We start from the raw sequence: 27899 nt of genomic DNA, 5'->3' as shown, positions 1-27899 counted from the left end.
TTGTGACTGAATATTTTCTCAAATCTATTTGTATATGTTCTTAGCAGTGCAGTGATAAGGTGTTAGTCTGATATTTAATAATTAAACGGATAAGTAGCATTTTGCACTGACGTAATGGCAGTAACTGAGGGCGTTAGAACGTGCACAGTACTATTGTGGATCACGAGTCTCAGAACATCAGTTCCTTTACCCTTTCTATGTTTGGTGTAAGGTTAAGATTTGTAGTTCTGAAGACGAGGATCTATTTACATTACCTATAGCGCAACTGTGCTCATTTAATCCATTTTTATCTTTAACAGTTTTACATATCACTCACGCACAGCAGATAATGTTGAGGCGATTTACATAGAATTACAGAACAGTACATAATAAAAAGGAAACTATCTGAGATGGTCATGAACAAAATAAAGTGGTGAATTTTTAAGGTTTTCGCAAGAGTGAGCAGAGTGGGTCGTGGTTTTCTACCCAGAGGCAGATAGTCTCAAACTTGCATAACTGTTTAAAAACGGTTGTTGAACAAAGGTGATTTTCCAATCTTTCGGTAGTTAACGTGTCAGCTTCGGAGTCTTCTTTCAGCGTCTTTTCTTTGATGGTCTGCAGAAGAAACCTTTTGTTATAACTTTCTTTTATGCAGTGTGTGCTTCCTCTCTGGAATTACATGATGTTTTAGATGAAGGTTATTCTGTGCACAGATATGGCTTTGCTCTGGGTTAATGAAATACTAAATTAGAGACTTCACTTACAGTATAGTACTTTCCTCAGCTCCCACTTCCTCGCCACACCTAGATTTTGGAAATTGTTTAAACGTAGAAGGCTGGATGTCCTTCAGTTTTTCAAAATAATCTTTCTTATGGCACTGACTTCAGTTGCCTGGTACTAAATCTTGCTTTCTTCGTCAGTAATTTCAATCACCTATAGTATTAAAATTAAATAGTTAATACAAGAAAATTTCCAAAAATATAATGTACAAGCCAAATCAATGCAGAATTTTGAAAATGTTGAGCTGTTTTTCAGACAGAGCAGAGTGTAGAATGGTAGCCTGAGAATACTTGGATGTAGGAGTGAGGATTTATAGAATTTCCAACATTTCATTAAGCTCACAAAGGATACATGCACCCTATGGAGTTGTAACATTGAATCCCAAAGGCAGAAATTAAAGTCATATGCACTGGCACCAAACAGATATTTAAAAAAGGATACTAATAATTAATTCATAATCTAGATTTCTGGGACGGGAATTTCCCCTCCATGGACAACAGGCATATTTCCCCTGCCCTGAGTTACCACCTACTTGTATCTGGTTTCCTGACTTTTGAGTTTTGGCCTCTGCCTCAAGCAAATCTATTGTGTGCTGCGAGGACTATGCCTAGACCTATCCCTCAACTATGGTCCAGAGTATGAATCAAGGGCGATGAAATTAAGGAGTAATATCATGTGCTCACTTTATTCCACCTGATTATCCTTTTTTAGGTTTTTCTGCACCTGGATGTACCGGGTGCAGAAAAACAGGACACCATTTTTTTCCAGACAGGAAAATTAGACTGAAAAGACGCACAAGACTCTGGGTGCAGCAGAAGCAGCCAAGACTTATGCTGTTTTTTTACAAACTGGGGCAAACATACAATTCTTCCCTTTGTCAGACATTTCTTTACCCTTCCCTCCCCTGCTTCACCCATCGCCCCCCAACCAACCACATGCATTTATCTACCACCTGCTTAAAACTAGTGGTAAATAAAAGCAGAAACACACTATGAAATAGTGAATGGCAGGTGGATTGACAAGCAAGCAGAAGAATCTGTTCCTCGTGGCAACTCCCTAGTCCATGGCGTCAAACTTGTGACTGCACGTTACTGGGGTAAATATATCACAAAGTTTAAAAAAACAATTACATGAGATTTTTCTGCCACCCCAGTACTATGCAACTTCTAACAAGGGACTATGAGAGGTCTTGGACAGGTCCTGTGACCTGGAGGGTCACACCAAGTGTGCCCTTATTTAAGGCAGAGGACTGTCATGGGTTTAACAGCTAGAGCGGTGGTGGCAATGCACCCTCTTTTCACCATGGTCAGTGGAGTGGCGTCCTCCTGACACACCCATGTAATGCTCCATTTCTATACCTGTGCCCAGACTTTGCACTAACATCAAGTGCGTGTTTAGGGTGTTGGTGTGCGTAGCATAAAAGCAATGTGAGAGTGCAACAGAGTAAACAGCATCACCTGCCTGCCAGTTGTGTATACAAGTGGGACCATCTATTATACCCTAGTTCAAAGTCCTCTGTTACCAAGGAATAAAGTGCTCTACAAAGTACTCACGTGCCTGCTGTGCCACCAGGGATGGTGTCAGCCTGACAGTCTATCTAAGTTGAAAGGACATCACCTACAGGCTGAATTACTTTATGGAGAAGCTGTGCACCTGTCCTGAAGAGCCTAGAAGTCTGCCTAGAAGCTTGCCTGTCTGGTAAGAAAGGGAAGGGAGTTTGACTATCCAGCAGGAGGACAAGGCTGTCCTGGAAGAAGCAAGGTCCGACACATCCTCCTTATCTGTAGGGCGAGCCGGAAAGCCATCCAGCAGGACCAGGTAGTCTGGGGCACCCCCCTCCCCCACCCAGACTCTCCCAACAGTTCAAGGCAGAAAATAAAACTCTACAACAACGAGATTGTTGAGGCCCAGTTGGACGATTGTGTGCTGCCAACAGCCCGTTCAAGGTTGCATTTGCCAAATTCCTAACACAACAGGGTCTGAATCTACTGGCTTCCTGGGGAGCCTGTGTTGGGCTTTTAGCTGCTGAATTTCTGACTACTCTGTGTCAGAGGCCCATGAGGGACTACAACTACTCCAGTGTCAAACACCCTGTCTGAGCTTACGCCTGTGGTCCAGCCGGCCACAGTGTGGGGTCAATTGCTGACGGTCGGGCCTCCAGAGGGGCTGCACTTCCCGACAGGCCAGGTGTGACTGCTACCTTAGGACTGCTGATCTTCAGGCAACTGCAAAGAAAAGACAGAGTGGGTGCCCTACTGAATGCAGCCCTACCCAGGACAAAAGCGCTCCACAAAAGCCTGCTGGTGGGTCACTGCTCTCTCGAGTGTTCTGGCGTGCCATTCAAGTGCCGGGAAACAGGAAAGAGACCCAGACAAGGCTGACTCATCCTGTGGAAGGATAAGACGCTTACGACAGAGCATACACGCATTGGGGTGACTGGAGTGACAGAACTGCACCTATACTATATTCATGATACTCCTAAATGCCCCTGGAGGGGAAGAGGGTATCAGAACCGGACGCACCTGTCTGCAGCACATGGTAGTCTGGCATGCCTGCACCATCCTTTCACGCAGACTGTCCATAAAGTTGATTTTAGAGCTGCTATGCACACAGCAGGGGGAATCTCAGACCATTCGCTGGTGAAAGTGCAACTCGATGGTCCGGTTGTGGACTTCATCCTACCCCCAGGGGTTGATCCGTGATATTTAAAAGACAAGACGTTCAAAGCTTGTATGAGAGATAGAGCAGAATTCTATTTTAGGGAGAATGGGAGGCCTGTTGAATCAGCTTGAGTGCTATAGGGTGAATTCAAGGCAGTGATTCGAGGCCAGACACAAGCCTTGATTGGGAGAATGTCGAAGGAACGTAAATTGAAGTGCGAGGCTCAGGACAAGGAATGTGCTTTCCTGGAGGTTCGCTTGGCAAGTGGGGAATCAGTTTCTCTCCCATTACACCATGAACTGAAGCAGCACACATTAAGAGCACTAATGGAAAATAGCGTGCACTCATGCGCTGGCTACCCAGCATTGTCTCTATGAGGTCGGAGATAAAGCCAATGAGTTGCTTACATGGTTAGAGAGACAAGACAAAGGACGAAACTGGATCTTTGAGGACACTGACAACAAGGGGACGGAAATACTGGGAGAGACTTCCTGAAAGACCTGATCCGGCCAATGCTAACAAATAAGGACCTAGACGCACTAGACCAAGGCCTGACATTAGACTAAATAAATTAGACAATAGGAACCTTGCAAACAGGGCAAGCGACGGGACCTGATGAGCTCCCGTTAGAATTATATAAAAGCATGATGGATAAAATCAGGGAGTACCTCCAGAGTATGTTTCAGACTGCCTGAAAATAAGGGTGCCTCCCGGAGGACCAAAGAACGTCTGAGGTGGCAGTCATCCCAAAGAGGACGAACCAGCAACTGAGTGTGGGTCTTATCGACTTATCTCCCTGCTTAATTTTGAGACTAAGGTCCTTCAATAGGCCCCGGCGATCTGCCTGCGGACAGTAGCTTTATGCCACACCAGGGAACGCACTTAAATCTCTGATACCTTAATGGAGTACTACACGCAACAGGGGATTCCTTTGCTGAACCAGTGGCACTGCTGTCAAGCTCTTGAATGCGGCCCCTCTAGAGTGCATGCACGTCAATAACACAGTCTCCCGAGTCTTTGCCGTCCGACAGGGATGTTTCTTGTTTCCTATGCTCTTCACACATGCATGGGTTCGCCAGGACCTCTCATATGGGGTATTCCAGTTGATCAAGAGTGGGATGAGAGAATCTCCCTCTACACTGATGTTTTGGTGTAGGATACGTAATCAGCCTTCTCGAGTGAACAAATCCAACAAATCTTTCACATATTTGGAGATTATTAAGGATATAAGATCAATTGGAAGACGTCCTTAATATTCCTGCTGGTGGCAGGGACCCTGCGGCTGGACTCTAGGTGCACAGTTCGGGTGGCACTACATGGCTTTAAATATTTGGGCGTGTTCATTACAAGAGAGCCACAGGCAGGAACATAATCCCGAAATTAGACCGGCTTCGCTGGGATGCCCCACACTTGTGGCCCTATTTAAAGTGATGACCCTTCAGGGTTTCCTGTACATCGTGCAAAAAACGTCCTTTAAGATCCCACCAGACATTTTCTTTTAAAAGGTAGACTGAGAACTTTGGCTCCTGTTGTGGGATGGTGGCACTTCGCACTGAGTAAGATGCAGAGGGGAGTTTAAGGTGGACTGGCGGTCCGGAGCATTCGCAAGTATTACTGGGCCTCGCAGCTGGTGGCAGTCAACAACTGGGTTTTTGTAGACTGTGAGGATCCTGCTTACCGGGTAGATAGATTGGCCATGGGCAAGAGAGGTTACCCCACGCCGTGCTGTATCGAAGAAAGTATGAGTGCGCCCTACCTACTCATACCCAAACAGTGGTAAGGGTGTGAAGAGAGGCTACCAAGTGTTTAGGCTGAGAAGGTAAGCGGACTGAAATGACTCCACTGTATGATGGTGATCTCTTAAGTGTAGTGGGAGGATTGCAGGGCTTTACAAAATGGGGATTGATTAGCTTAGAACGGCTGGGCGATGTGTGGAGGAGACAGGCACTTGTGTCCTTCACAATCCTACAACAAAGGTATATTAGGTGACCAAAGACGGTTCTGACATTTGCAGGTGGGTCACGCTCTGCAAGGTCACATCCGGGAAGGGGGGAAGTTGCCTGATGCATTCCCACTGGAGTACCAGCTGCTAACTAATCCCCAACCGAAAAAGCGATCTCGACCATCTATAGGAAGTTGATCTACAATTCTCTGGATCCCTTGGGGATGTTTCCAGGCGGCCATTCACCAACTTTTGTTCCAAATCTGGAGTTGATTTTTAAAAACCAACAACTAATCACCCTCACACTCTTGGAACTTTCTCCCTGATTAATTTTCTCCCAGGAAGTGGGATTCATTTAAAAACAAATTCTCATCACGACTGCCAGGTATTCCCTGGTGGTCCTGAATAAGAGAAAAATACATCAGACAGCCTGATCTAGAGAGGAAGAGCCGTCCAATGTATTTACATCCATGCCACTCAAGTAAGGCTGGACACATGACAATCCAGCAGACTTGCTTAGGTGAGGCAGACCATCCGTTTGTTGGACAGGATACTCCACCACGCTTGTGAAGGAGTACCCTGCTCACCAAACTCTAAATCAAGACCTTTATCTTTTCTGTGCTATGCATGTATCTCTAGGTCCACTTCATTATGTCCATCAGTCTTTGTATTAGTTACCTGTTATTGAGGCTTGTGTGTTTAGTACAGCGTAATCTTACGGTGTGTGTGTGGGTTTATTTGAACCCAGCGGTTTAATCTGCACTTGTTGTTTATGCGGTGTTGTCACACCCTTGTAAATATAAAAAGTATGTTACAGGCGGCCAGGTGTCTCTTGCCCGTGACTTCTGCGGAAGTAATGGTGCACAGTTAACAGCAGCAACATTGCAAAGTGTCAAGAGCCTGATTTAGAGTTCGCTGGCAGGGTTAGTTAGACACAAACGTGACGGATATCCTGGCCGCCGTATTACAAGCACCACTGAATATAATATATGAGAGCCTCATTTCTTTCTTTCGTACTTTCTATTTCCCTTGTTTTTATTATCTTTACTAGCTGTACCCGGCCACGCGTTGCTGTGGCTCAGTCTGGTTAAATAGAAAAGAAAGAAAAGAGTAAACGCACGTTTCTAATATGCTTGTGGGTATACAATATTTTTTGTTGTTCCATTGTCTGTGCAGATGTAGAGATTGTCTGGTTTGCCGACTCCAGAACACGCAACATATAATTGTCCCTGTGAGAAGCAATCGTGTCTAGATCTAAACCGCACAATTCTAAAGATTGGCCCTGAGCTTTTTTTAAAAATGTTTTTAAACAAACTGTATCGAAAACCACAGTTTGTAGTACATGTATCATAGCAAGTACTCATGTTTTTTTGCTGCTTGTTATCCAGTTTTTATCGATATCAATTTGATACATGTTTAAATCACATCACATCAGTTAATATAACAGAAACAATCAGTACAGATGGTAGCTTTTGGACGCATCCTTAATATATAACATGTAACAAAACCGCAGGTCACGGTTGCATAGTGTTCTTTTAAATTATGTTACAAACTGAACCAACTCCTCCCCCCTTCCTCCACCCACTTCACGGTCTGCCATCCTGACACCAACTGTCCATCCTAATATATGTAGACTATTGTCTCTATGGGTCCCTTGTAGTTGTTGCGCATCAACCAAATCGATAGGGTCTGTTCGGGGTTTCGATTAAAAACACGCACGTATTCGACACGCACGTATTTGAATCCAACGTTGTGTATATAAAAACACGCCCGTTTTCGGATCCAACGGTGTGTCAAAATTTCAAAGCAATCGGTGGAGTACTTTCGGAGATTTGAGATTTTGAACAACGAACAGTTACATTTTTATTTATATAGATAGATTTTACTTTTTTTTGTCCTCTTTCTTATTTCTTTTTCTGTTTCTCTCTATTCCTGGCTTATTTTTCATTCATTTCTTAATTTAAGAATGCTTAGCCTCCTAAAGCATTTTATTAATTCATTTTCATTTCTTCTTTCCTGTCATGGGGATGACTGCACAGATATCCTTACAAGTAGGATCTTTTGAATTCTGCATGAACCTGTTTACTAATGGTCCTAGTTGAAGGTGTCATTTAGAAGTTAATTATATTTTTCTTATGTGAGGTAGGGTGGGCATGTGTGAGAATGTGTGTGAGTGAGAGAGCGTGTGTGTCTGTGTGTCTATGTTATGTTATGTTATTTGTACTTGTAAAGCGCACTGCTACCCTAGGATGTCCTGCCGCTGAGTACTGGTCACCTCGGGAGCATCAGCTGTTTAGTGGGAGAAGATTCAGGTTTTCAAACCCTTGCGAAAATAAAAAAGGTTTAGCACATTTCTGAGATGAAACGGAAGTTCATTTCATGCTTTGGAGGCACAGTGGAGAAAACTTCTGCCTCCCCGATTAGTTTTCTTAAAGTTGGAGGTTTGGACTAATTTGGATCCGGAGGAACGTAGGAACATACCATGTAAGTCTGGTTTTAAGAAACTCCGGAGCAATCCTATTAACCGCCTTAAAGACGACACAAAGTGCCTTGAAGCGTGATCTAAGTGGAACTGGGAGTAAATGCAGTTTCTTAAGTTCTCCTTTGACCAAAGCAAACCTACGTGTTCCCGTCAGCATTCTCGCTGCCGCGTTCTGGACCAGTTGCAACTTGTTCATATGTTGTTTCTGAACATTAAGATAGAAGCTGTTGCAATAGTCCAGACGGGACATAATGAGTGCAGTGACAACCATCCTTAGGTTGTCGGACGATAGGAAGAACTTGGTTTTTTTGCTGAAGTTACCTGATTCACTTGGTCCCCCATGGTGAGTTTGTTATCCACCATGACTCCCAAATTCTTAGCTTTCCTAGTGAGTGTAGGGCACGATCCCAGATCCTCCGGCCACCAATCCGGGGTCCAGACCCAGGGATTATTGTTTTAAACAGTTGGACGACATCCAGGTGGAAATAGAGCTCATGCATTTATAAAACCTCTCCCCTGCCTACCTTTCCGCTCCCTCCATCAGTGATAGCACAATGTGTGTGTCATCAGCATAGGAGGTGAGCTGGAAACCAAACGACTGGATGACACTGGCCAGGGGTACCACTTAGATGTTAAAAAGCATAGGGCTCAACGCCGAGCCCTGTGGCACCCCGCAGGGAAGTGAGAAGGGTTCCGAAGTGTTGCCATCTAAATCTACCGTCTGATCTCTGTCAGACAGGAAGGAATGTAGCAGTTTCCATGCTGAGCCCTTCACACCAATATCAGAGAGCCTGTTCAGCAGGACCTTACGGTGGACCGCATCAAAGGCCGCGGATAGGTCCAGGAGGATTAAGATGGCATTACCTCCCCTATCCACGGCTTCTCTGATTTCCTCGGTTGATTTTATTAAAGCCAGTTCCGTACTGTGAAAAGCTCTAAACCCATATTGCGATGGGTCCAAGGAGTTATTGGCAGAGATAAAGTTGCTGATTTGGCTATTTATTTATTTTTCCAGTAATTTGGCAGGTAGTGGAAGCCTAGAGATAGGACGATAATTATTCGGGTCTGTTAGACGGGGACCCTGAGGGTCGGCCGGGTACTGAGGGAGAGATCCCCGAGGGGGACCGTCTCCGGTGATCGTACAGACAAGTTACCTCCCGCCCCACAAACAGGCACCACACCAAGTCGAGTTCAATGCTTTATATAAGGTTCTTAAGGCAAGGATATCAGCGATACAGGATATCTCGGACCCGGGGGTCCTCTCACTTCTAGTCTCTGTAGGGAAAGGGGGTAGCGGGACAGTCTTGGTACCGGATCGGTACAGGTAGTGGTAAGGGGCGAGCTCACAATCCTCGAGCTGGAGGGTCTGTGGATCGGGCCGCGGCAGCGCCAGCAGGCCAAGATGGTAGTCTCACAAGGCAGAGGGCCGCGGCAGCGCCAGCCGGCCAAGTCGATGGTTTCACGAGGCAGAGGGCCGCGGCAGCGCCGGCAGGCCAAGATGGTTTCACTAGGCAGAGGGCCGCGGCAGCGCCAGCAGGCCAAGTCGATGGTTTCACGAGGCAGAGGGCCGCGGCAGCGCCAGCAGGCCAAGATGGTTTCACTAGGCAGAGGGCCGCGGCAGCGCCAGCAGGCCAAGTCGATGGTTTCACGAGGCAGAGGGCCGCGGCAGCGCCAGCAGGCCAAGACGATGGTTTCACGAGGCAGAGGGCCGCGGCAGCGCCAGCAGGCCAGTCACGGATGAGTTCTTCTCGGGTCTCTCGACTCCAGGATACAACTGCCTTCCTGGTCTGGCACTGCCCCAGTTATAGGTCTGGTCCCCTTTGATGTCCGGACCCTCGCGCCTGGGGGCCGGGAGGTCCGGGATGAGGGAGTCCAGACACCCAGCAGGGGGGTGGAGCCAGCGCCCAGGGCGGCCGGGGGTGATCGACACCTGGCGGAGGGGAGCCGTTGACGATTCCTTCTCCCATTGATTTGCCAAGTGGTCACTCTGCCTCCTGGGGGGAGGTTGGTGCCCCGATGTCGGGGCCGGCCGGGCCCAGGGTTAGGGTCGAGTGGAGGCCACGCGGCCTCGTGCTGCAGTGCCCCAAGATGGCGGCCGGTTCGATGTCGTGGTGTGGATGGTGACCCGGGCCGGCTGGGTCCGGGGCTGGTGTCTTGTAGTGGAGGGATTGCAGGGTACTTCGGGTGGTCGTTTAGGGACTCTGGCTGGGGATGCAGGGAGAGCCAGGGTCCCGGTCCTACTGCGGGGAGGGGGGGCAGCCCGACCATGCGGCCTGTCCAACATGCGTCCCCCCCAGCTGAAGGCGGGGAGAGTCAGCCATCTTCCTGGGGACTCTCCTCGCTGAGGCGGAAAAAGCGTGACAGGCCGTCGGCGTTGGCGTGGTCCTGACCTGGACGATGTTCCACCGTGAAGTCCATCCCCTGCAGGGAGATGGACCAGCGCAACAGCTTCGGGTTTTCCCCCCGCATTTGCATCAGCCATTGCAGGGGTCGGTGGTCTGTTTGCACCCGGAAGTGGGTGCCGAAGAGGTATGGCCGGAGCTTCTTGAGTGCCCAGACTACGGCGAAGGCCTCTCTCTCAATGGTGCTCCAGCGCTGTTCTCGGGGCAAGAGGCGTCTGCTGATGAAGACCACCGGATGGTCGACCCCTTCGGCGTTGAGTTGGGAGAGGACGGCCCCCACACCATGATCGGAGGCGTCCGTCTGCACAATGAATTCCCGGCTGTAGTCGGGAGCCTGGAGCACGGGGGCCGTGCACATGGCGGTCTTTAGTTTCTCGAAGGCCGATTGGCAGTCCAGGGTCCAGTTGACGGTTTTGGGGCTCTTTTTGGAGGTGAGCTCTGTGAGGGGCCCCACGATGCTGCCATAGTCCTTCACGAACCGCCGGTAGTATCCGGTGAGCCCCAGGAAGGCCCGGACCTCCGTTTGGGTCGTAGGGGGTTGCCAGGCCTGGATGGCAGCAATCTTGAGTTGGAGAGGAGCCACTAGCCCGCTTCCCACTTGGTGTCCCAGGTAGGTCACGGACCCTTGGCCAACCTGGCACTTGCTGGCCTTGATGGTGAGCCCGGCTTGCTGGAGGGCGTGTAGAACCTCCCGCAGGTGGCGGAGGTGGTCGGTCCACTGGTGGCTGTACACAGCAATGTCGTCCAGGTAGGCGGCGCTGAAGTCTTCCAGGCCCGCCAGTACCTGGTTTACCAGCCGTTGGAACGTGGCCGGGGCGTTTTTCATGCCGAAGGGCATGACTTTAAAGTGGTAGTGCCCGTCTGGGGTAGAGAAGGCGGATCGTTCTTGGGCCCGAGGGGTGAGGCCGATCTGCCAGTAGCCCGCTGTTAGGTCGAAGATGCTCAGGTAGCGGGCGGCCCCCATCCGGTCAATTAGCTCGTCGGCCCGGGGGATGGGATGAGCGTCGGTCCTGGTAACTGCATTCAGCCCCCGATAGTCCACGCAGAACCGGAGCTCAGGGGCAACGCCCGGGGCGGCCGCCTTGGGAACCAGGACGACTGGGCTTGCCCAGGGGCTGTCTGAGGGTTCGATCACCCCCAGGGTCAGCATTTTGGACACCTCGGTCTGGATGCAGGCTCGTACCCGGTCTGGTACGCGGTATGCCCGGTGTCGGATAGGAGGGCTGTCCCCGGTGTCCACATCGTGGAGGCACCAGGGGGTGACTCCGGGGGTGAGGGAGAACAGGGAGGCGAACCGCCTCAGGAGCGTTTGGCAGTCTTGGCGTTGCTCCGGGGACAGGGCCTCAGAGAGCTGGACCCCTTCCACTGAGCCATCCTGCTCGAAGGCCCTCAGTAAGTCCGGAAGGGGTTCGGAGTCTTCTTCTGTCCCATTATCGGTAGCCATCAGGAGGCTGAGCTCGGATCGCACAAAATGGGGTTTTAGCCTGTTGGCATGGAGGACCCGTAGGGGGTTCCGGGCAGTCTCCATGTCGATTAAATAGGTGACGGGCCCTTTGCGTTCGATTACCTTGAAGGGCCCGGACCATCGGTCTTGGAGTGCACAGGGTTCAACCGGGGACATCACCCAGACCTGTTGTCCCGGTTCGAACTCAATGGAGGACGCGTGCTGATCGTACCACCTCTTCATGTCCTCCTGACTGGCCTCGAGATTGGCTTTGGCGGTGTCTCGGAACTGCCGGGTCTGGTTGCGGAGAGCCAGGAGGTACCTGTAGATGTCCGGGGGAGTTTTCTGGGGAGGCTGCTCCCAACCTTCCTTGACTAGGCTGAGGGGGCCCCGGACGGGGTGCCCGTACAGGAGTTCAAATGGGCTGAAGCCGAGGGACTTCTGCGGGACCTCCCGATAGGCAAACAGGAGGCAGGGAAGTAGCACGTCCCACTGGCGTCGAAGGGGTTCTTCTAGGCCCATAATCATCCCCTTGAGGGTGCGGTTGAACCTCTCGACCAGTCCGTTTCCTTGCGGGTGATAGGGGGTCGTGAATTTGTAGGTGACCCCGCATTGTTGCCAAAGAGACTTCATATATCTGGAGATAAAGTTCGTGCCCCTGTCACTGACGACCTCCCGGGGGAACCCCACCCGGGAGAAGATCCCCATCAGGGCCCGGCCCACCACGGGGGCCGTCACCGTCCGAAGAGGGATGGCCTCGGGATAGCGAGTGGCGTGGTCTACGAGGACCAGGATGAACCGGTGTCCTTGGGCTGTTCGAGGGTCGAGGGGCCCCACAATGTCTATTCCCACTCGTTCAAACGGGGTGGTGACGACAGGAAAGGGTTGCAATGGTGCTTTGATTTTTCGGCCACTTTTTCCGCTGGCCTGGCAGGTGGGGCAGGCCTTGCAGTGGTTGGTGACATCCTTTCGCATGTGGGGCCAGAAAAAATGGGTCACCAGGCGGTCGTAGGTTTTATCCTGCCCCAGGTGTCCGGCAAGGGGGACATCGTGGGCTAAGTTCAGGAGGAAGTCTCGGAAGCGAAGGGGCACCACCAGCACCCGACTGGCCCCTAGTTCCGCCACTTTCTGCTCGCTGTAGAGCAGGTCTTGGTCCCAGTAGATCCAGTGGGCCCCCGAGGTATCCCCGGTGCTCTGGGCCAGGGCTTGCTGCCGGAGTCCTTCGAGAGAGGGACAGGTTTTCTGTTCGGCCCGGAATTGTTCCTGCGTGGGGCCTCCCTCCTGCCGCCATTGTGCCAGGTCAGGGACGTCCCGAAGCTGGTCGGATCCTTCTTCGGTTTGGGTCAATGGACTGGCTCCTGGGGCGGCCTCCTCTGGGATGAGCGCGGGAGGAGGTTCTGGCCACTCGGGCTCTTCTGGGCTGGGGACCGCGCGGGCGGTCATGGACCGGGTCGTGACGCAGACCCATTCGGGGAGGCCAAGCATCCCCAGGTGCTCCCTCCGTTCGACAGCTGCCCATGGAGAGCTTTCAAGGTCGTTTCCTAGGAGGCAGTCCACGGGGGCATCATCGCGGACAGTTACTTTTAACATCCCTGTTACTCCTCCCCACTCGAAGGGGACGCAGGCCATGTGGCATAGGCTTTCGGAGTTGTCGGCTGATCGGACAGGGCAAAGAATGTTCGGCAAGATTTGGTCGGGAGTGACGAGGTGGCGTCGGACCGCCGTTACACTGGCCCCGGTGTCGCGGAGGGCTTCCGCCCGGCGGCCATTAATGTTGACCCATTGACCGTACTTCTGGGTGTTGGCGGGAAGGGGGGCCCGCGGAATCATGTCTCTCTCCCCTAAGCAGACCAGTGCCATGGCGGCGGGCGCCCATTCAGAGGGATCGGTCTCGTACTCTTCTTGGTCTTCCGGGATTAGTTCTTCCCCTAGGGCCGCCGCTGCAACTTGGCGGGGGGTAGTGTTCGGATTCTTTGGGCAGTTGGGATCACTGGCGTAGTGGCCGGGTCGCTGGCACCTGTGGCACGTAATGTTGGCCCGGAAACCGGCCCGGACGGCAGGGCTTCCTCGGCCAACCGGGGTCGAGGGGTTTCTGGGGGGTGACGAGGGGCCGGGGTCTCTCCCCCGACCCTGACTCCCTCCTCCCCCTCGGGGGCGATACGGTCTGGATAATTCGCTGGGTGCGTTCCGGCCAACTCGGGTGCTTTCCCACCGGTCGGCTTCGACGGCGAGTTGTCGAGGGTCGGTTAGCTTACTGTCCAGGAGGTGTTGCCGGAGCTCCACGAAGCAGTTGTTCGACAGGTGTTCCCATACGATAAGGTCAAAGAGTTGTTCGTAGGTGGTTACTTTGTTGCCCTTGATCCACCCCTCGAAGGCTCGGCTAAAAAAGTTCACGTACTCCACCCAAGTTGTACCCGGAATCCGTTTGCAGTCGCGGAACCGTTGGCGGTACATCTCAGGTGTGAGCCCGTATCGAGTGAGGAGGGCGGCCTTCATGTGGTCGTAGGAGGTCATCAGCTGGTCCGGGAGTTGCAGCAGGGCGTCCCGCCCTTCGTTGACAAACCTCCCCCATAATCCGGCTCCCCAATCGCTTCGGGGAATCCGGTGGGAGGTCATTGCCACCTCATAGGCTTTAAACCACTGCTGTATATCATCGTTCTTGTGGTATTCCCGGATGGATGACATCTTTGGGGATGTGAACCTTGGGTTCGGTCGAGGCAGACGGGGTCGGTCGTTCGGGGAGCCCGAGGTCTTTATTCTGTTTCTGGATCTCCAGTGCTTTGAGATCGCGCTCATGTTCGTACTCTAGTTTCTTTTCCTCTAGCTCTCTCTGTCTTTGCTTGTCTTCTCGCTCTTCCTTGAGCCGTAAGTGTTCCAGGGTTATTTTTTGTTCGGCCAGCTTGAGTTCTCCATCCAAGCGAAGTCGGGCTAGTTCTAATTCGTGGAGTCTGGTTTTTTCTCTTTCTCGGATCTCTTCCAGGGAGAGACCCGCTCTTTCTTTAGTTGGTGCGGGGCTCGTTTCGGTCGTTTGTGTTCGGGGTACGGCCGTACCCGTTTCCGCCCAGGCTTCTAGGGCTCGTTTGAAGTCTTCCTTCGTACTCAGACCCGTGGTTGGGAGACCAAGTTCCATGCAATATTGCTTCAGTTCTCGGTGGTTGTAGTCTTCCAATTTTTCCATCTGGAATTTCTCCGTTGTTCCGCTCTCTGTTGTCATGGTGGTCGTGTGTCGTGGGTCGGGTGACTTTCTGTACGATTATGCGTAGGTTCGGATCCCGTCGCTGGCCACCAATGTTAGACGGGGACCCTGAGGGTCGGCCGGGTACTGAGGGAGAGATCCCCGAGGGGGACCGTCTCCGGTGATCGTACAGACAAGTTACCTCCCGCCCCACAAACAGGCACCACACCAAGTCGAGTTCAATGCTTTATATAAGGTTCTTAAGGCAAGGATATCAGCGATACAGGATATCTCGGACCCGGGGGTCCTCTCACTTCTAGTCTCTGTAGGGAAAGGGGGTAGCGGGACAGTCTTGGTACCGGATCGGTACAGGTAGTGGTAAGGGGCGAGCTCACAATCCTCGAGCTGGAGGGTCTGTGGATCGGGCCGCGGCAGCGCCAGCAGGCCAAGATGGTAGTCTCACAAGGCAGAGGGCCGCGGCAGCGCCAGCCGGCCAAGTCGATGGTTTCACGAGGCAGAGGGCCGCGGCAGCGCCGGCAGGCCAAGATGGTTTCACTAGGCAGAGGGCCGCGCCAGCAGGCCAAGTCGATGGTTTCACGAGGCAGAGGGCCGCGGCAGCGCCAGCAGGCCAAGACGATGGTTTCACGAGGCAGAGGGCCGCGGCAGCGCCAGCAGGCCAGTCACGGATGAGTTCTTCTCGGGTCTCTCGACTCCAGGATACAACTGCCTTCCTGGTCTGGCACTGCCCCAGTTATAGGTCTGGTCCCCTTTGATGTCCGGACCCTCGCGCCTGGGGGCCGGGAGGTCCGGGATGAGGGAGTCCAGACACCCAGCAGGGGGGTGGAGCCAGCGCCCAGGGCGGCCGGGGGTGATCGACACCTGGCGGAGGGGAGCCGTTGACGATTCCTTCTCCCATTGATTTGCCAAGTGGTCACTCTGCCTCCTGGGGGGAGGTTGGTGCCCCGATGTCGGGGCCGGCCGGGCCCAGGGTTAGGGTCGAGTGGAGGCCACGCGGCCTCGTGCTGCAGTGCCCCAAGATGGCGGCCGGTTCGATGTCGTGGTGTGGATGGTGACCCGGGCCAGCTGGGTCCGGGGCTGGTGTCTTGTAGTGGAGGGATTGCAGGGTACTTCGGGTGGTCGTTTAGGGACTCTGGCTGGGGATGCAGGGAGAGCCAGGGTCCCGGTCCTACTGCGGGGAGGGGGGGCAGCCCGACCATGCGGCCTGTCCAACAGGGTCCTTAGGGCCAAGAAATTACTTCTTTAGAAGAGGAAGCACAGAGCCTTTTTCCAATTTTTGGGAAAAATTCCAGACCGTAAAACTGCATTAAACAGGGGTGTGAGAGCCGTTCCAAAGGTTTCCGGAATTTGCTTAGCAATTCCAGCAGGACACGGATTACTAGGGGCACCCGATTTTAGCATAGACAACAATTTGACCAAATCTGCTTTCTCAATCGGGGTGAAATGCTCCAGTAGTTCTGCCGGGGCACCTAAGCTTCATGATTCTGTTAGATTGAAATCAGTATCATTGATTAGACCATCGAGTGAGGTAAAAATTGTTTCTACTTTAGTTTTTAAAAAAGCCAGCTATTTTATTACAAAATTCTGCATCCCCTGTTTCTTTGGAGTGGCAGGGTTAGCTAGTTTAGAAAAATAATTCCACTTTTAAAAAAGCCTTCCTTGGAGTCATCAGACCCGAGTAACTTTCGTCCAATTTCCCAGCTTCCTTTTCTGGCTAAGGTTACTGAGGCATATGTGAACTCAGTCCTGGCAGAATCTGTCGAGCATTTCAAGTGGTGGCACCACCGTTTCATTCTCACACACATGCTATTAAACACGGGGTTCCTCAGGGCTCTATATTGAGCCCTGCACTTTTTAACATCTTTGTACAGCCCCTAGTCCTGCTGGCAAAAAGCAGAGGGTTGTCATTGGTTTCATACGCCGATGACACCCAGCTAGTCATCACTTTTTTCGAGGAACTGCCAAGACAATCTCATCACATTGAAAGAGGACTTGGTAGCTATCTCTGACTGGATAGCAGCTAGTTGTTTACAGCTGAATGCTGCCAAGTCAGAACTTCTAGTGCTGGGTAGAGACAGCTCCCTCTGGTCAGAACAGTGGTGGCCTGTCAAACTTAAACCTGCACCCCAGCCAAAGAAGGCTGTAAAATATTTGGGCTTTTCGATCGATAGCGAACTTTCATTTGATGTGCAATCCAAGGCCCTGTCTGGATCCTGCTTTGGTCTCCTAAGAGGGTTGAGGCCCCTACTTGGCTATTTTGGACCAAAAGTTCGCCAAATCATCCTTCAGGCTACAATTTTGTCAAGGCTGGACTATGGGAACTCCTAATATTTAGGCATCAACAAGTCCTGTATTGTCCGCCTGCAGAGAATCCAGAATCCAGCAGCTCGCGCCCTGCTAGCTTTGCCCAGATCTTGCTCAGTCTCGCACCTTCTGCCTAAATTGCACTGGCTACCGATAGCGAAAAGAATCCAGTTTAAGTCTTTGTGTGTGGCTCATAAAATATTGACCTACCAAGGACCGCAGATTTTGGCGAATCTGCTGGCCCATTATGTAAAGAACCGCTTTTTGCTTTCGGCTAATGCGGGCCTGGCTTGCACTTCCCGTTTTCTCAGAGCTAGAGCGGGCGGTCGATCATTTAAAGTTCAGGCGGCACGCCTCTGGAACTCTCTTCCTACATCTATCAGAGGACTCCAGAACCATCTGGCCTTTCGTAAGGCGTTAAAGACCTGGCTCTTTCCAGCTTAGGCTCTTCTTTTTCCTTTGAAGTGTTTCAGCCATGGCTTAGTTAGCGCTGGGACACCCCGTCACTGGGGCAGCTATGCGCTTTATAAAACTTAAAACATTAAAAATAGTTCTAAACAATGCTTTGGAATTGGATTCGGCCATGGTATTTTGTAACGAGAAGTACTCTTTTTTTAGCTTCCAAAAGAGCTTGCTTGTAACTGAAAATACAAGTTTTGTAATTCTCCTTCTCTGGTTTGTCATAAAATTTTCGCCAATTCACCTCTGCAGGAGAGGCCCGGTTGGGAGTCCATTTTTTGTGAGAAACAAGCTGATCACAGGCATCCAAAAGCCAATTATTATAAATGGTCGTGGCCTCCTCAACATCCAGCGGGAGCTGGTACATTGGGTTTTCCAAGACATTTCCCAGTCCCTCCACATCCAGCTTGTCTGAGTGTGAGTCTAAATATAGTATGCAAAAACAACAATTGATGGACAGAATGCAGAACAATGTCATACATTCACCCCAGTACAGAGATCTGGGCCTAAATCCATCGTTTTTTTGCACTCCACACCACCTCAGTTCAGACATGGCCATATGCAAATCCGTTTGACCCTGTGCCTCATGGGAACAGTCCAGCCCGAACTGCCAAGCAATGCCTTCCCTGGACCGGAATCAAGCTTCCGAGGACCGGTTTCTGGCATTTCAGCCGTCTTCAGCCAGGATAGCTTGACTACAGTGGTGTGGAGAGCATGAGACTCACGTCTGAGCATACCCATCCCTCTCGGGGTGACAAATGCAAATCTCAATATAGTATACCATAGTGTGCAGAGAGTCCAGTGGATCCCCAGAGTTTTACAGAGGCTAAAGTAGATGATACTAATGCTCTTTTGTGGTAGTGTGGGGGAGCAGTTAGATGTATCCGGGGGTACTGTTAAGCATTTGTTGTACACACAGTGGCAATAATGACACACACTGTTGTACACACAGTGGCAATAAATGACACACACTCAATGAATAAATCTGATATCAATTTATAAAATGATACTTGGTTAGATTTATTTTGCAGAACCACAGAATTTCATCTAGAGTAAATATGTTTTACAATATAAGTACTGTCCAATATAAAAAGTGGATAATTCGTGCAATTTTCAGACTTTGCAATGTTAACCTCTGGGGTGAAGAAAACATTCAACATACGTATAGGCAACATCCACTTACAAGACCATTCTTCGGAAGTTAAGGTCAGTATTGGACAAGGTTCAGTTCAGAATCAACAGTGCACCACCAGCGGCACGTGGGTGCCGGGGTGCAGTTGCAAGTTCAAGGTTGGAAACCCAATACAGGGGGACTAAGGCAATCGGACAGAGGCTGCTTACAGGTTAGTAACAGCGGCTTGGGGGAACTAGGTGGTCAGGAACTGAAGTTCATGGACTGGGGATGCCACCTAAAAACTTGATTTAAGGGCGTTACAAGGGAGTGACAGGTAGTGTCCAATGGGCCCTTTGCCTGGGGTGTCTACGCACTCTAACATGCCCACCTTCTGTGAGATCCGACTTAGCGGATGGGTGCAGGTTTGAGTGTTTGTTCTTTGGATTTGCCGTGGCTCTGCTCACTGAGATTGTTTCCAGAAGGAGCTGAATGAAGTATAGACTTGCCCCGTGTGAACTGGCATACGCAATTTGGGACATTTGAGTAGACGCCCTCATTTTTGAGGACGTGTACACCAGTACCCGTGTCCTGATGAAGCCTAAAGAAATATTTGGCGGAAGCGCGACCGCGACTGCGTCGACACCATTCTAAGGAGTCCCCTTATATTGATTTATTGTGTTTCGTTTCTGGCGCCTTCTTCTCTATATTTTTGTGTATAAAGAATTTACAACTTAGGCGCGGAGAGGATTTCCTTTATAGCTTTATATCACTTAAGGTTATAGTGAATACTGTTTATCCTAATTATTTTTCTTTCCTTTTGTAGGGTACACATTGTTTGTTTATATGTAATGTATATAATGTATTTGTATGATGTGTATATATATATATATATATATATTGTAAATATGTATAATCTATATATTATTTTTGCTGTTGTGCCACCTTGTCCTGTGATGCGTATATCTGTGTTTGTAAATCTGTGAAATCATATGCTTTACAAATAATTGTACATTACAAGGTAATTAAATATATCTTGTGTATAAAGTTTGTTGTCCAATTGATCCCTCTATAACCCCTTTGTTCTACTTTTTCATCCTTGTGACGTACCTAGCCCAGGTTTGGGAGGGTTATTTGGGCAGAACCCCTGCATAATTTTTTCACCTTCTGTGAGAGGACACAGTCCTAGCCCTAACTGGATAAGCCCCATCATCTTCAAGATGGTGGGCACTGAAAACTGTACTTGACCTAGCCTCCAGCACCCGAGAGGTGGAGTTGGCAGAGGGGGGCTCATCTCCTCTTCTATCAAAGGTTTCCCACCTGTCCTGCTGCCAAAAAGGGGTGAGGACAGGATGGAGGCCAGCTCCTTCGAACAGGAGAGGCTGGGGTCGCATTACAAAGGAGGCAAGACCTTTGAAGCTCCCCACCACGGATGGATCTTCCTGTCCAGAAGAGACGTGAACACCTCCACCCAGGAAAGGCATTGTTCTCAGCCTCAGAGTGCGCAGGCACTCTCCCCTGAGGTCAGAACACACTCTGGTGGTAGCAGGCTGGCTCAGGCCAGTCAATGACCACACTAAGGATTGGTAGGTTTCAGGGGACCCCTCTAAGGGGCCCTCTGTGTGCAATTTTTAATAAAATCGACACAAATCAGTGCAGGTTTATTGTGTTGAGATGCTTGGTGCCAAACATCACATATTTCAATGAAGCCATCATGGAGCTGCGAACTCATAATGACGAGTGTCCAGCCTATGTACTCACTATGACTTCCCTGGTCACTTGCAATATCCAGGAATCAACTAGCATATTGCAGGGGCATCAGGGGCATTTCTTGCAGATATGCCCTCACAGGAAGGGGGGGATGTGGTGCAGCAGCCAGAGCTGCCGGCTCAGGAACTGGGGATCAGGGTTCGAGTCTCTGCTTCAGCGCAACATCCTGTGATGTGATTCTGGCCAAATCACTTTATCACCCCGTGACCATAGACAGCGTCTGGAAACCCTCACGGGTGATGAGTGGCACTATATACATCTGTGAACTTTAAATCCCTGCCTGAGATATGGGTAAGACACCCCTCTAGCAGTGTTCATGGGTATGGCACACAGGTTGGCTCTTCAGTTTTGTCCGCACCAAGACACTCAGGCTGCTGTGGCAGTGTGCATGTGCTAGGTGAGGGACCCCTTAGGGTGGCATAATTTGTGCTGCAGCCCTTAGGGACCCTCTTTAACCACAAGGCACTTGGTTCCAGAGGTACCTTTTACTAGGAACTTATATGTGAGCCAAAGGGGTGCCAATTGTGGAAATGACGGGAACAGTTCAGGGAATGAGATCTGGCACAGGAGGCCTGGTTGGAAGGGACTCTGTGCACTTCCAGTCGAACCCACAATATTTTCCAGGCAACAAGTGGGGGCTAACAATGTCCAAAAGAGGCACGTGTATTCATGACACCCTCCCCCCACAAATGAAAGAGATGAGACTAACCTTCCTCTACAGAGTCTTCATCGTCCTCTTGGTGGACAATGTGAGTAATGCAGGGATACAGGGCCTTAAGTGGCTTACGTCTTTCCAAGAGGATCGCACTCAAGCTGTTCACTGTGCCCAATTCTCTACCTCTAAAGTCAAATTGACTTGTGGGGTGCCGCAGGGCTCCTCCCAGTCACCGCACCTTTTCAATCTGTATCTGTATCCTCTAGTTCAACCCTTAGGCTAAAGAAAGGTATGAACGTTCAACTACGCAGACGATCATCAACTGATCTTGGAAATCGACAAGTCTGCAGCCTCTGTTAGTAACTTTCAAACTACCATGTGACATATTGATAGCTGGATGAACAGCAACCACCTGCATTTAAACCCAGACAAAACTGAAATGATCCTAATTGGTTGGCCCTGGAACTCAAATTTTTGGCCGACTGAGTTGGAAAACCCACCCATACCATCTAGATCAACTAAAAGGCTTGGCATCACAATCGCTGCGATCTGTCTATGAAATCCCAGATTGGGACGGTGGTCTCTAACTGCTTTTTCCAGCTCGGGAAGATCAGGAAAATGAATATAAGTTACTTACCTGTAAACTGTGGTTCTCCAGTATTGGTATCATTTATAGATTCACATGCTTGAATCTCCGTCGCCGAAGTGGGAGTCCCACGGTACATAGAATAAATAGCAATATAGCAATAGCCTAGCAAAAGCATAGCTAAAAGAGCAATAGGAAGTATTGTAACATAGAAGTTAACAGGAAAAAACTTGTCACTTTAATAACTTGTCCCAAGTCCTTAGATATGGTCCAAACTCCAGCCAATAAGGCGACAGCACCCTCTGGAACCTTCTCATCAGAGGCTCAGGCTCTCCGATTTTTGAGCACAAGTGTGGCATAAGAGCCAAGGAGAAGAGGGGAGCTTCTGAGGGAAGGTGGGTGGGTCACATGTGAATCTATGAAAGATACCAATACTGGAGAACCACAGTTTTCAGGTAAGTAACTTATGTTCTTCTCCAGTATTGGGGTATCTTTCATAGATTCACATGCCTGAATCAGGGTAGATAGAAGTAATTCGAGAATTGTGCATGGTAAACCAAAAGTAAATCGTAAACGGAGTACGAGAGAATACATATACGTATATTACAGTATAGCAGTAAACATGGGCACATCTGCAAAAGCAGAAATATATACATATATACAATGTGTGCAGGAGGAGGTAAGAAACAGAGGCTCGCCTTACTTAAAAAGATTACGTAGCACCGCTTGCCCCACAGCGGTGTCAGCATTGTTGGCAGCTTCCAGACAGCAGTGCTTGGTCGCAGCTCTGCAAATCTGATGAAGAGGCACACCAGCAAAGAGAGAAGTAGAAGAGGAGACTGCTCATGTAGAGTGCGCTTTAATCGTTGCATGAAGTGTCTTGCCTGCTTGCTGATTCCAAAAGGAAATTGCTCTAGATATCCAACGTGCAATAGTCTGTTTAGCAACTGGAGGTTCTTTACGCATCCTGCCGTAGGTTATGAAAAGCTGATCAGTTTTACGGATACTGGTTGTTCTTTGCAAATAAAATGTCAAACAACTCAGGAACTGTGGATTAGGGAAAAAAGTATTTAAGATGACAGGCTCATTCAGGTGAAATCAGATGGAACTTTAGGAATTAAGGCCGGATTAGTGCGAAGCACCACAGCGTCTTTGGTGAATTGAAGAAAAGGTGGTTTGATAGTAAAAACTTGTATCTCGCTGACTCGAAGTAAAAGCTAAAAGCAGTGATGAATTTAAGATCAACCCTACAAATGGGCTCAAATGGGGACTTCATGAGTTGTGCCAACACAATGCTCAGATGCCAAGGAGGAGGCAGGCGTCGAATGGGAGGGAACATCTGAAATAAGCCTTTGAAAAATTGTTGAATAATTCTTGAAGAATAAAGAGAATTGGAGCCATCCTGCCGGAATCTGGAAATTGCAGCCAGAAAAACCTTCACTGTAGAGTGAGAGAGTCTGGATTTTGCTAATTGTAAGAAAAAAGGCAGAAGCTGCTCTGGCGTAGAGTGAACAGGGTGAACATTTATTTATTTATTTATTTATCATTATTTGTAAAGCGCAACTGACACTCTACGGGTAACTTGGCGCTGTGATACAGGCGACTAGCTTAGGGCCGAGAGACTATGTCCCCTGCCCGGAAGGAGTTAGCAGGATGCCAAGGAGCATACTCGAGGGTAGAGCCAGGTTTTTAACCTTTTTCTAAACTGCAGGATGTTGTCTATTTGTCTTGTATCAAATGGAAGAGTATTCCAAAGGCGGGACGTTGCTGCACTGAAGGCCCTAGCTCCTGATTTGACTTTCCTAACTCTAGGCACCCTCACCAGATTAGCCGATGAGGAGCGCAGTGCTCGTGAAGGGACATACCATGTCAGTTTCTCCTGCAGAGATCTGGGACAGTGACCATGTAGAGCCTTAAATACTATACATAGTGCCTTAAATCGTATCCTCTGTGAGACTGGCAGCCAGTGTAAATCTGAGAGTGCCCGGGAGGCGGAGGAGCGGCGTGGTTGCACTAGTACCAGTTTGGCCACCATGGTTTTTACTCTGCAATCTCTCAATCAGATATTGCGGAGATTCTAGTAACAGGGCATTACAATAGTCCAGCTTACTGAGGATGGTGCTCTGGACTATCAGTGCTCTGTTCTGTTAAGAGAACATCGGATGGATTTTCCGAAATGCTCTGATCAGAGTAAAACCACTTCCAGCTGTTTTGTTGACAGTTTTCTAATGTCAATTTGTTGTCAACCATGACTCCCAGATTATGTACCACGCTACTGGGAGCCAATGGAGTAGCAGGGGATGTTGGCCAAAACTCAAGTGGAAGTTTAGGAGGGATTCTACTTACTGCACAGTGTAGAATCTCTGTCTTCTCAGGGTTAAACTAAAGAATTTGAATTTAAAGCTTCACAGCAAAGATAGAACCGTTTCCACTTGAGTTTGTAGGTTTTGATAGTGGAGGGTGCTCTAGCGTTAGTAAAGACCTCCCTGCAGTTCGGAGGAATAATCAAGTTAGCAAACTCATAGTGCTCAGGCACCAGTTGGATTCGGATGGCAGATCAGGCCATGGTTCATAGTAAGAAGATTTGAAATTGGGCGCAGCCAAATTGGATTGCACTCCGACAGAAGGAGGAGCTCTGAAAACCAGAACTGGCGAGGCCATCTGGGGGCTATGGGAAGAATGCAGCAGGGTTCTTTCTGCATTTTCCAAAGTACCCTTGCGACTAGAGGAATCGGTGGAAAAGCGTAAGCATATATCTTTGACCAGTTCATCAAAAACGCATTCCCGCACGATTCTGAGTGGGGAAGCCAACTTGCATAGAATGGGCATTTGCGGTTCAGGTTGGTCGCAAATAAATCCAGATTTGGGTGTCCGCAAAGCTGAAAGATGCGGTTCAACGTCGGCTGATGAAGTTCCCACTAGTGGTTTGACGAGACCGACATGCTCAGGGAGTCCGCTAGAAGGTTGGACACCCCCAGAACGTGGACTGCTGTTAAAGTGATCTGATGTTGAATCGCCCAATCCCAAATTTGCTGAGCTTATAGGGATAGCAAAGTGGATCTTGTGCCCCCTTGTTTGGTCACATAATGATTGCTTGTTGCTTTGTCCATTCTGATCAACACTGAAGCTCCTTGAATGAGGGTGCAAAAGGACTTCAGAGCTGGGAATATCGCCAGTAACTCCAAAAGGTTTATGTGCCAAGTTCATAGGTGGGTGTCCCATTACCCTTGATTGTGAGGCGTGGTTGCAAAAGTACCAGTTTGGCCACCATGGTCTGTACTCTCTACAATTTCTCAATCAGATATTGCGGGGATTCTAGTAACAGGGCATTACAATAGTCCAGGTTTATGTGCCAAGTTCATAGGTGGGTGTCCCATTTCCCCTTGACTGTGAGGGCTTGAAGATGCGCTCCCCACCCTTCGAGGGAGGCATCTGTCGTGAGGATGAAACCGGGAGTGCCCACTACAAATGAACTGCTGAGATGTTTGGTATGCGAGTCCATCATAGCAATGTTCTTCGTATCTGAGACGTGATGTTGATGACATCGTCGAAGGACCCGAAGACTTGTTGCAATTGGTTGTTGAGTTCCTCCTGTTGTGCTCTCATTTTGAGGCGACAGTTGGGCATTAGGGGTATACAGGAAGACAGCATCCCCAGAAGCGATTTGAACTGTCAAACAGAAACATACTTTTATGTGCGCAGGAGAGTTGCCAGTTTGGAAATCCGCTGTTGTCTTTCGTTTGTGACAAAGGCTCTTGTTTCCTGTGTGTCTATGATGGCCCCCAAGAAGGTCCTCACTTGAGAGGGGGTGAACTGAGACTTCTCAAGATTGATGGAAAGACACAGAGACAGGCATGACTGAGTGTGTCTAGTTGCGATTGCGAACGACTGCGCCTTTATAAGGCAGTCGTCGAGGTAGCAAAATATTTGGACACCATCTTGACCAAGATATGCTGCCAACGGTGCCAAGACTTTGGTGAACATTCGGGTGCAGAGCGAAGGCCAGATGGAAGGACTTGGAATTGGAAATCTCTGCCAGCTGCTCTGAAGCGCAGGAAGTTTCTGTGTCTGGGTAGGATAGGGACATGAAAATAGGCATCTTGAAGGTCCAGTGTTGGCTTGTAATCCCCTTGAGGCAGTAATTGAAGCACTTCTAGGAGAGACAACATCCGGAAAGTTTGCTTCTTGAGGAACTTTTTGAGGGAACGAAGGTCCAGAATGGGGCGCCACTCCCCCGATTTTTCCTTGATTTGGAAGAATCTTGAATAGAAGCCTGCATCCCTTTGAAGATTCACAACACTTTGGATCGCTCCTTTCCTTAACATGAGATTGATTTGGCATAAAAGTTCCTTTAGACGGGCAGGAGGAGGAACTCTGGGGGAGAATTTGGTGTAGCCTCTGGACACTATGTCCAAAACCCATCGATCTGTGGTTATTGCGGATCAATTGGAGAAGAAATGGGAGATCCGCCCTCCAACTTTGGTCGGATTGATGGGAAGAGCGGTTGACAGTTGGCAGTTGGCACTGCTTTTTTGAGGAATCTCTACCTCAGCAGGAGGATTTCCCTCTGTACTGCTTGTAAGAGGCAGCCTGCGGCTTTCGAAACGAGTGCTGTTGCAGGCAGGAGGAGTATTGCGGTTGGCCCGGATAGGGATGGTATTGCTGGTATTGGTTGTAACCTCCCCGAGAGGAAGAGGAGGAGCCACAACCCCACGCACCCCCAAAGGGCTGCATTTTAAACTGTACAGTAGACACTACACACTACACACGGACCAAAGAGGCCTGGAATTTAGACTTTGACATTCCAAAGGAAGATCAAGACTGGCAGCGGTCCTGTGAACTAGCATGCATGGTTTCTAGTAATGCCCATTTTCGAATGATACATTATAATTTTCTGCGAAGAACCTACTTAACGCCACAAGACCTTTATCGAATGGTTGTGTCTTGCCCAGATATATGCCTGCGCTGCAACACTGTGGGGGTTGATTTCTTACATTAACCATGGCCCTGCGATGCAATACACTCCTGCTGGCAACAAGCTGTCGAAGAAATGGAGCATGCCACACAACTAAGTATTGAGCCCACAACCAAATGCTGTTTATTAGGCATCTTTAGATGCCAGAAGGGCGCAAGATAACCTATAAATTTGGTCAGTCGCCTATGGTACTGGCATGACCTAGAAATGCAATCACATGGCTGTCCCAGCATGCCCCAACGATTGCGCTCTGGCATAGAGATGCGCTCAACTGGGCCCTAGCTGAGGAGACACATATGCGCCTTAGCAGAAAGGATGACATATTTGAGGATACACTCAACACTTGCCGTGCTCATACAGATAACTCCTAGCTCCTACTTCCCGAGTGACAACAGACACAGACTCTGGCTCTGAAACTGATAAGGCAGAACACTACGACACTGGGGACGAGCAGGGAGGTGTCTCCACATGATAATTGTAAGGTACATTCCCAATTAGGGGAATTGGACACTTACTGATCACTTGGAGAATGGAAAAGCAGATTAGTGCATGTGTAATTATTGACTGCTTCTTGATTAACCTACTGACGTAGAAAATATTGGTATGATATGTCTATGTATACTCTGACTGCCAGGTTGTATGTTGACAAAATTAAAATAAAGTTCTAAAAAATATCCAAAAAAAATCAAAGCCATTACATTGTGGGAGGTAGAGGGTAGTGAACCGGTAATTCACGCCACACTCCTTCGACATGTGTTTCAAGTAGCCAGACATGAAGTTGGTACCTCTGTATGACACCACCTCCTTGGGGAAGCCCACCCTGGTAAAGATGCTAACGAGGGCCCTAGCCACTGCAGGGGCAGTGGTAGCCCTGAGGGGAATAGCCTCAGAATACCTGGAGGCATGATCTACTACCAGACTGCACTGAAGGACGTGGAGTCACCACGCCACGGTCCCGGAGTGACATGGCTCTTCCAGGTGCGTGGGGTCTAAGGGGCTTTTGGAAAGGGGCTGAGTCAGAGAGGGACGGGAGGGGAGGCTGAGAGGTGAAAGGCACCCAGGGAAAGGGAAATAAGTGAGACAGAAAAGAAAAACAAGCGCAGAAATCATCGGGTACTCTTTTTCTTTTGGTTGCTCCAACCTCTACCCCCTCCCT

At 49.6% G+C, this 27899-nt stretch overlaps 1 long non-coding RNA gene across 2 annotated transcripts in view; it reads right to left on the bottom strand.

Moving 5' to 3' along the window:
• Positions 1–312: 312 nt before the first annotated feature.
• Positions 313–27899, bottom strand: part of LOC144807969 (uncharacterized) — a 56572-nt gene continuing 28985 nt past the window's right edge. The window contains exons 3-4 of one of the 2 annotated variants that reach the window (XR_013606543.1): positions 744–912; positions 313–648 (exon numbers count right to left, since the gene is read on the bottom strand). This is a non-coding gene — a long non-coding RNA (uncharacterized LOC144807969). The remainder of the gene's footprint in view (positions 649–743; positions 913–27899) is intronic. The other variant, XR_013606544.1, reaches the window with a different exon arrangement.

This window comes from Lissotriton helveticus, chromosome 1_2 (genome assembly GCF_964261635.1).
Source record: "Lissotriton helveticus chromosome 1_2, aLisHel1.1, whole genome shotgun sequence".
NCBI classification, from domain to species: domain Eukaryota; kingdom Metazoa; phylum Chordata; class Amphibia; order Caudata; family Salamandridae; genus Lissotriton; species Lissotriton helveticus.
Note: the sequence above shows the minus strand (reverse complement) of the source record. Positions and strands in the feature narration are given on the sequence as shown.